General features: G+C 32.1%; 1 long non-coding RNA gene across 1 annotated transcript; it reads left to right on the top strand.

Moving 5' to 3' along the window:
- Window positions 1–1393: 1393 nt before the first annotated feature.
- On the top strand, window positions 1394–6476 carry LOC143238549 (uncharacterized). Its single transcript, XR_013020636.1, has 3 exons — window positions 1394–2157; window positions 3120–3267; window positions 4348–6476. It is a non-coding gene; the product is annotated as an uncharacterized LOC143238549 (long non-coding RNA).
- Window positions 6477–8715: the final 2239 nt, after the last annotated feature.

The raw sequence follows: 8715 nt of genomic DNA, 5'->3' as shown, positions 1-8715 counted from the left end.
TTGTTTGAGATATGCAATGTAATTTTCTGAACTTGTTATCAAAATTTGTTCATTACAAAAATCTAAAGAATTAATAAAAATAATTACAAATAAGTAAATTTTAACGTTTAATAATAAACTTTGATTAAAAGTTGGACTATCAGATTTCGTATGAGTTTGCAAAAGGCATCCAACTATTTTAAATAGATTGAAAACCGTAAGAAGTACTATCTGGAGTAGAAACCATATAGCGTCTTTTTCTGTGATGTGGCAAGGCTATATTATAAAACTATCAGTATTTTGTATTTTTGGCGTAACAAAAACGTTTGCAATTTCAAACGCGTTTACTTTTTCTAGCATGTGTTGTCTTTAAAATATAGCTTCTATTTTCATTCAAAATAACTGAACGTATCCACAGACAATAAAAGTATATAACAGCACAGGAATCTTTTTTAATTGAATAAAGTGTTTGTTAATGGCTGTGAAAAAAAAAAAAATGGATTTCTAGCCGTGCATGCAAACGTTACCTATTTGAACTTAAAATTAGTACAATATAAAGGTAAGTTTAATTTCAGACATGTCACGCTTGTATATTATATATAGCAATTTATATTTCATGTAGTCCCATGGTGAATTAGCGGTAAGTTAACGGACTTACATAAATGAAATTCGAGGTTCGACATGGACAAATCGCAGATAGCCATGTTGTAACTTTGAGCTAATAAAATGAACAGGTGTGTGTGTTTTCTTATATCAAAGCCACATCGGGCTAGCTGCTGAGTCCACTGAGGGGAATTGAACCCCTGATTTTAGCATTGTAAATCCATAGACTTACCACTGTACCGCCGAGGGACAAAACGAACCAGTCTGTTTCGTGTAAATTTAAATTTATTTTTTTTCGATATGATGAAACTAATAGATAAAACTATGCACGTTTTTATTTCTTAGTTTTTTATGTATTGTGCAATTTCTGTTCGTAAATACCTGTATTTTATTAGTAATTTAGTGTTAACTCTTGCCAGATCGTATGTAACTATGTAAAAATTTTAAAGTTACACTGAGCTAGGAAATAATGAAAATAAGCCCTGCATGGCCAGGTGGTTAAGGCGTTTGACTCGTAATCCTAGGGTCGCGGGTTCGAATCGCTGTCACATCAAACATGCTCGCCCTTTCAGCCGTGAGGGCTTTATAATGTGACGATCAATCCCACTATTAGTTGGTAAAAGAGTAACCCAAGAGTTGGCGGAAGGGGGTGATGACTAGGTGTCTTCCCTCTAGCCTTACACTGCAAAATTAGGGACAGCTAGCGCAGATAACCCTCATATGACTTTGCGTGAAATTCAAAAATAAACAAATAGTGAAAATAACCCTATAGAGGTCTTGCACGTAACGGCACAAAACTTTGTGTTGCATTCAACGCCTTCATAGTGTGTTTTTCTTGTATCAGAGTAACATTAGGTCATTTGCTGTGTCCATCGAGGGAAATCGAACCCCTGATTTTGGCGTTGTAAATCTATAGACTTACCGCTGTACCAGCAGAGAACGCTTTCATAGTGAATGCCAAACATTACAGTCTCGAAATCAGTAACGATCTGTGTCTGTAACACTGTAAACATCGTTTGTAGGAAAAGATGGGGTTCCGAAACGCTATGGTTATTCAGTTTCTTGCTATGTTTTTCATTATAAGCACTTTCTGGTTGACTTACAGCATCAGATAATTAAATATTTGAAAACAGATTTGCCATTTTTCTCTTAAAATAAATGACGTTTGACGTCCAATGTGGCGGAGTAAATAAACTAGGCCATGTGATTTTTTTTACGTCTGTGCAAGAATCGTTATAAGACCGAAATTGTGAAAGAAAACGCTATTGGATAAACCTAGTTTATAAATTTTAGATTTTATTGGATTTGTAAAATTAATAAACCTTGGCAACTTAATTGGATACAAATGTTTAACAGTTTTATTATGTGGAATTCATACACACTGATGCAAGAATATAAGTGGGATACCTCATGGCTTAGCTTTAAGATCTTTGCTGTTGATTGATATCAGTAATATAGATGAAAAGAATGGTAAATATATTTAAATGCTCTGATGACATTAAAAAATTTCATGTTGTTAGTTGTGAGGAGGATGCTACTGCTTTACAAAAGGATTTATATCATTTTTTGAGTTGGGTGAGTAAATGTTAGATGACTTTTAATTATAGTAAATGCAAAATAATGTATGTGGAATATAACAATTTGAATTGTGAGTATAATTTTGCTGAGAATAATCTTAAAAGTGTTATGGGAAAAACGAACCAGTTGTTCTGGGTGATAATTTGTTAAGCCATTCAAACAATATATTATTACTAAGTAGGAGTTTAGGTTTAATTTACTAAACTATTGAATATAAGCCTAAAGAGGTTATAACAGCATTGGTTAGGCCACATCTGGAGTATTGAATTTAATCTTAGATGGACTTTCCACCTCAGAAAGGACATTGATTATGGGAAGGGGTTCAGAGGAAAGCTAAGAGGATGATACCTAGGATGAAAAGGTTATCATAGGAGGAGACATTAAGCCATCTGAACTTGTGTTTTCTTGCTAAACAAAAGAAATCTAGTTGAGGTGTTTAATATTGTTAAGAGAACTGGTAGTGTTGGTGGGTCACCTTTTGTTTTGTTTTTTTGATAAAGAGAATGGTAAGACTAGGGGACACAAATATCAATTTTAGCTTGAGGTACAAAGTTCTATTTTCTAACAGGGTGGCTGGCTTTTGATAAAGGTTGCCCTTGTATGTGGCAGATGCAGTTAATTTGTGTTTAATGGGAAGTTTCATAAGTATTTGAATGATAAAGATTAACTGAGTTATTTTTTAAGTTTAATTTAGGGGATAGGACAATTTAAACAAACCAAAAGGTTCCTTTTTGTCCAATAATGCTATATAGAACTCAATATTATATGATTTCAAATAAAGTTATTATTGAATAAATCTCCCATGCCTTTTTATTTGAGGAATATTTTGGGATAAAACAAAAGATTATCTCAAAAAATGTTTTATATAGATGTAAGATATTTTAAAGTTAATTTTGTAAATACTTTTACAATTTTATCTAGAAATAAACATTTACTTAAAAAGATTTATTCTTATTCAGGATTAGTTACAAATGGAGCAAGAACATATTTCTTCAACTGCTTTCTTATTTCGTGTCAAACTTTTGGAAGAATTTCCATATCTAACAGCATATATGGAAAAAGGGCATGAAGAAAAAATTACAAAAATTTCTCACAGTGAATTAAATGGTATGTACAATATAGTATATTTATATAGTCAAACTATTCCTTTTATCACTTCCATGAACTGGTGTTTTCTTCTTGCAAGTAACAGGTAAATAAGATTAATCTAACAGTAAATCTTTAAACATATCTTTACAAAGGCCAGCCTTGATAGCTTTATTTCAAAATAACATAATCAATCCAGATAATTTAATTCATTCAATACAAGATGAAGTATTGAGAACTTTCAACCTTACACTGTTTCTGAAATGGTGTGTAACCTTTAGCCCTCCTTCTTTTAATGAAAATTCACTGTATTTTTGTCATTAATTTTTAAAGAACAGAAGAATGAGGACAGTGATTAAATGTCCTATGTTGTCCAACCATTCATTAAATGCTTGACCATTTTATTTTTAAGTGAAAACCTTTAAACCTATTTTACCTCTTGAATTGAGCTATATTATTTTTAACTTAGGTTTTATTACAGTACTGTTCAATTAAATGATTCAATTGTAATAAGATCTTAAAACTATCTTAAAGAGTCAAATAAATTAAAACATGTTCTAAATCATACATTTCAGGTCTTTAACTGAAAGGAACTGTAATAAAATCTTAGTCAAAACGAGGTTTAATTAGCTTAACAAGCAATTAGATTAAAATATTTTTTTAGTGTTTCTGTTCTTAAAACTTTGCGTACTGTGCCATTTTCCTTTGTGTAAAGAGTTGAAGAGAGTTTTGTAATGTTTCTCATAAATATGTATAGAATAAAAATTATAATATATGCACTATTTTATAGAAATATAGCAGTTAATTATGACATTTTTTTCTTATTTAATAAGAAATATATTATTAGGTATTTTAGATCATAGTAATAGAAATTAATAGTTTTAATTATGAACATCTACTTCCATTGAAACTGTTACTGAAGTCTTCATGTTTTTTTCCTTATGTATAGATTATGAGAAAACTTCTTAAGGAGTTGTTGCTTTGTTCCTACTACTGAATTAATACATCGTTTTATAAGTAACCTGAAAGTTTTTTCACAGACTTAATGTAGAATATATTATAATGCTTTCTCTAACTCTTAACTGTTTCCATTAATGGCAGCGTCATGATGTGGGCTGCCATCGCCTACAATGCCAGAACAGACCTTTTGCACATCTGAGGGAATCTTACGGCTCAACGATACGTTGACGAGATTCTTAGGCCCCATGTGCAACCCATCATGGTGAGCGTCAACTACGTTTTTCAACATGACAACGCCCGTCCTCACACAGCCCGACTCACCACTGTCTTCTTGAGACACCACAACATCAACCTTCTTCCCTGGCCCTCCAGGTCACCAGATTTAAACCCCATCAAACATCTTTGGGATGAGTTGGACCAACGTCTGCGACGGCGACAACCTCAACCGTAGACTCTACCTCAGCTTGCAGCAGCTTTGCAGGCTGAGTGGACAGCCATTCCACAGGATGTGATTGGTCATCTCATCGCTTCCATGGGCAGGAGATTCCAAGCAGTTATTGATGCTCACGGGGGGCATACTCATTATTGACGTTGAGTGACGTTAAACTTCAACTAGTGAGCGTGGACTTCGCTTTGGCAGACTTTGGATGTTCAGCAGTGAATGTGCAAAGTTTCACACATGTCATACAGAACTACCCAGAATAAACTTGTTAACAGTTTGTATCATATTTTGCCTTTTGCATTTCTTTTTTTGAAGAGTATATATGTAATGTTCAAAGCATGATAGTATAAAACAGTGCAAGACTGATAATGGTTTCAGTTACATAATTCTCTGTTGTTCCAATATGGGATTCTTCTCAAGCAAAAGAAACCAAAGTGTTCCAAGAATATTTGCTTTTTAGAAGCATGTTTTGTCTAAAGCTTTTAACATACAAGTTTTCAGTTTGAAATTTACATTCTTTTTATAATGTAATCCAAATGACTATAAAGAAGTAAAATGACAAAATAGCTTTATGAATTCATCATCTTCAACTACATTATTTAGTTTTGTATAATGGAAAAATATTTATGGGCATGTTTAATCAAACCTGATGAAATGGTGAAACTCTCTTACTTTTTTCAGACTTATTTTGTTAGTAGTATATATAATATTCATAAAACTCGTTCACTGTGCATAAATTATGGCTTCTTTCTAAATTTAGTTTTTTTTTTTGCTTATGTAGGTTCTTTGTTCCAAAATATAATGGTTGCAGCAATTTTGATAGATTCAGTTTCAATTGGTCATCAGTCAGGCAAGTAAACTGTGCATTAGCAAAAAAGTTAAAAAGTTTTTCAAATTAATGGAGCCTTTCTTGTTTCTTTTAAAATGAAAAAAAGATAACTGACTTAGAAAGGGTTTACCTTTGCTTCTAAATGATATTTTCATATACAAAGTACAGCCTCTTATAAAACCAGATTTTGCTATATCATTGTAATATTAGTTTAATTCTCTTATTTGGCTGTTTTTTAATCAAAGCAAAAAGTGATATTGTTCTACTTTTAATATTTGACAGAAGTCTTGTGCATACAACAGTATTCAACTATGAATCAGTGTGTCACTTTTGCTTTTTCAGGTAAAACTGTCTGCATTTGTGTCACACGGTACTTTCAGCCAGTATGTATGAGGTTAAAAAGTAGTGTTAAGATCTGTTACTAATCATGTCCCAACTAACAGGTAGATCTTCACCAATGTTGAATGAAAGTTGTTTAGATTGGAAGAATAATGAGTGCCACTTCTTTGTAACAACAAGGTTTGTAAATTCATGAAGTACTCATGTATACTGAGAAATAAGAAGAATTAGTCTGTTTGTTAGTGAATGATTACTTTATAAAAACTCATTTTAAATTAGTGTTATGTTTACTTTTGTCAAGGTGCTGAAAAAAAAATGAGAGAACTGACATAAAAGAAGGCATGTTATACAGTAAAATAGTTGGATTATTGTGGATACCATTAACTGTTGTTTTATTGAAGACACAGCTGACCATATCAGTAAAGTAGACAAACATATCATATCATAAGTTTCCTAAGGACAGTGACATTTTTTTGCATTATAATAAATTAGATATGTAAAAAATTCTGGTTCTGGATATCTTGGATTATAAATTCAATTTTTTGAAGTTGTACCTTGCACAGTCAAGACTGGCCATCTGGCATTCCTGGCAAATGCTAGAGGGGCCAGGGTCCTCAGTAGTTTGTGGGCCTGTCCTCATGAAAAAAAAAGCAAATAAAATCAAATACAAGATACCTTTCTGTGAGTTTTCTATTTATGTAGATATATCAAATATCTGAGAAATCAAAAATGCATATAAAGTAAAATAATTAAAAATAGAGCAATCTGAGTAGCCTTCATTTTCAGTATCTGTAAATAAAGAGAATGCAGCAGGTAATTACGCTAATAGCAACTCCTCCCTAATTCTTTGTTAATTGTGGTTCAGTATGTTAAGTCAAGTTACCACATACAAGTCTTTCAAGCAAAACAAGATGTCAAAACCTTAAGTAGTGAGTTCACTTTTGCAAATTTACAAATATGAATGATAGTTGATGTGTTTGACTGTAGATCTGAGATTACATGCTTTGTATCCCATTGCCACACAAAAAATTGTACTTCATACTTTGGAGCTGCGGATGCATTTTAAGAATGATAATCAAATCCCAGTATCCAGTTATAGTTGCCCACAAGTTGAGAGTGAGTGGTGTTAACTAGCTGTCATCTCTCTAGTTCACTACCTCAAAACTAGGAATGGCTGGTGCAAATAATCTATGAGTAGCTTTCTGTAAATTTCCTTAAACTGAATTATTTATCCAACTACCTTGCCTGTTTTAACAAATGTTATCTCACTTTATTTTTTAATAATCTCCCAAAACAAAACAGAAAACAAAGTTTCAGGCTGACACTTCAAATCATGTTTCACACCAGATTAACCAAATGCAATGTTTCTTAATTTGAAATAAATTTTACATATACCTAAATCAGCATGAGTTATCTTTGTGACTTGTCATCCTTATTACAAAATTTTTGAACTGTAACCTCTAGATGTCACCTATTTAATCAATGAAGGACACTTGTCAATATCCTTATGTATCATATTAAACTTTTCTTCCTTGACAATAACAGCAGTAATTTCTTTTAAGAATAACAAAGGTAACTTGAGACAAGGTCAACTTGATGTTTTTTGTTTTTTCTTCAACTATGTATTATATGAAACCTGCAGATATTTAGAACAAAAAATAAATTCAAAATAAATGTCACATTATTATAAGAAGATAGAAACACATGGTACACATACCACAACATCACTATAGATGATATTGACCAGTTTTCTGAATGTATAGGTTTTTTTATCAGTTCTGTAAAGAATGTTAACCTATGAAATGTGTGCAGTTTTATCTGATTTATTGGATTGTTATGCTACAAATTTGGTGGGATTGTTTGTACAGTACTGGCTAGCATTTAACATATTTGAAAAAAAAACAAACAATGTGGGTTTAGTGTATTTGTTATGCCTACTTGAATGTCTAAATTTGCTTGAAAAGCTAGGATATATTCTTGTCTCATTTCTGCCATTTTCTACTGATATATCATTTTTTCTGGCCTTACCCAGTACCTCTTCAATACTTTTTAGATTATTAGTTTCACTTTTTTTCTGAATTTTCACCTGAATGAATTTTAACTTCACTGTTATCTTGAGAGTGATTATAATGTTTTGCAAAACTATCTGCTTCATTAATACTGTCATACATTCTTTTTTGTTGTACCACCAGTATATTTTTGTCACCTTCAGTACTTGAGTCACTTTCATTTTCAGCCCGATCTATTCTGTCCCAATGTACATGTGATATTCCTTTGTTAGCAGTTGTGATACAGCTTGTATACACAATGTACTACTTTGATCAGGCCAGTTTTTACACCCAATAACATTTCAATTATTTCTGGACCCCCATCATCTGCCTCAGTGATCACCAAGCTCATTACAACTAAAAGCATTAAATTTTTACGTTTGTTATCTTAGGTTTCTTCAGAGTCCTCATAATATTTCCTTGGATTTGTTGTCTGCAACTGAACTCTCAAGGTATTCATCAGAATTATCATTTCCTCTTTCATTATCATCATCAGTTGCATTAAAAATAAGTTCCCTCACATGTTTTCTCATGTGTTGTCTTGACATAAATTTCCACACCAGTTTTTTCTTCTGTCAACAAATATGTGACTTGTGTCACATGGAGGATAAAAAAAAAGGTATTTTTCACTTTAACAAAGTGCCACAATCATAGCAATCTCAAGTGTGTTATTATGTGGCCCATCACTGGATGAAAAGGTTGCAAAGATATCATTTTACTTTACAGAATCACAGTAGAATTCAATTTTGAAGAGTCTTACTAATGGTAATGTTGTTGCCCCTGGGAACAGAAGTTATGGGGATGCCAAATACTCTTGTATGGCAAGGAAGAGATAAATAAAAATTTGATTT

Source organism: Tachypleus tridentatus, chromosome 13 (assembly GCF_004210375.1).
Source record: "Tachypleus tridentatus isolate NWPU-2018 chromosome 13, ASM421037v1, whole genome shotgun sequence".
Classification (NCBI taxonomy): Eukaryota; Metazoa; Arthropoda; class Merostomata; order Xiphosura; family Limulidae; genus Tachypleus; species Tachypleus tridentatus.
The sequence above is the reverse complement of the archived record's forward strand: the minus strand, read 5'-3'. Positions and strand labels throughout refer to the sequence as shown.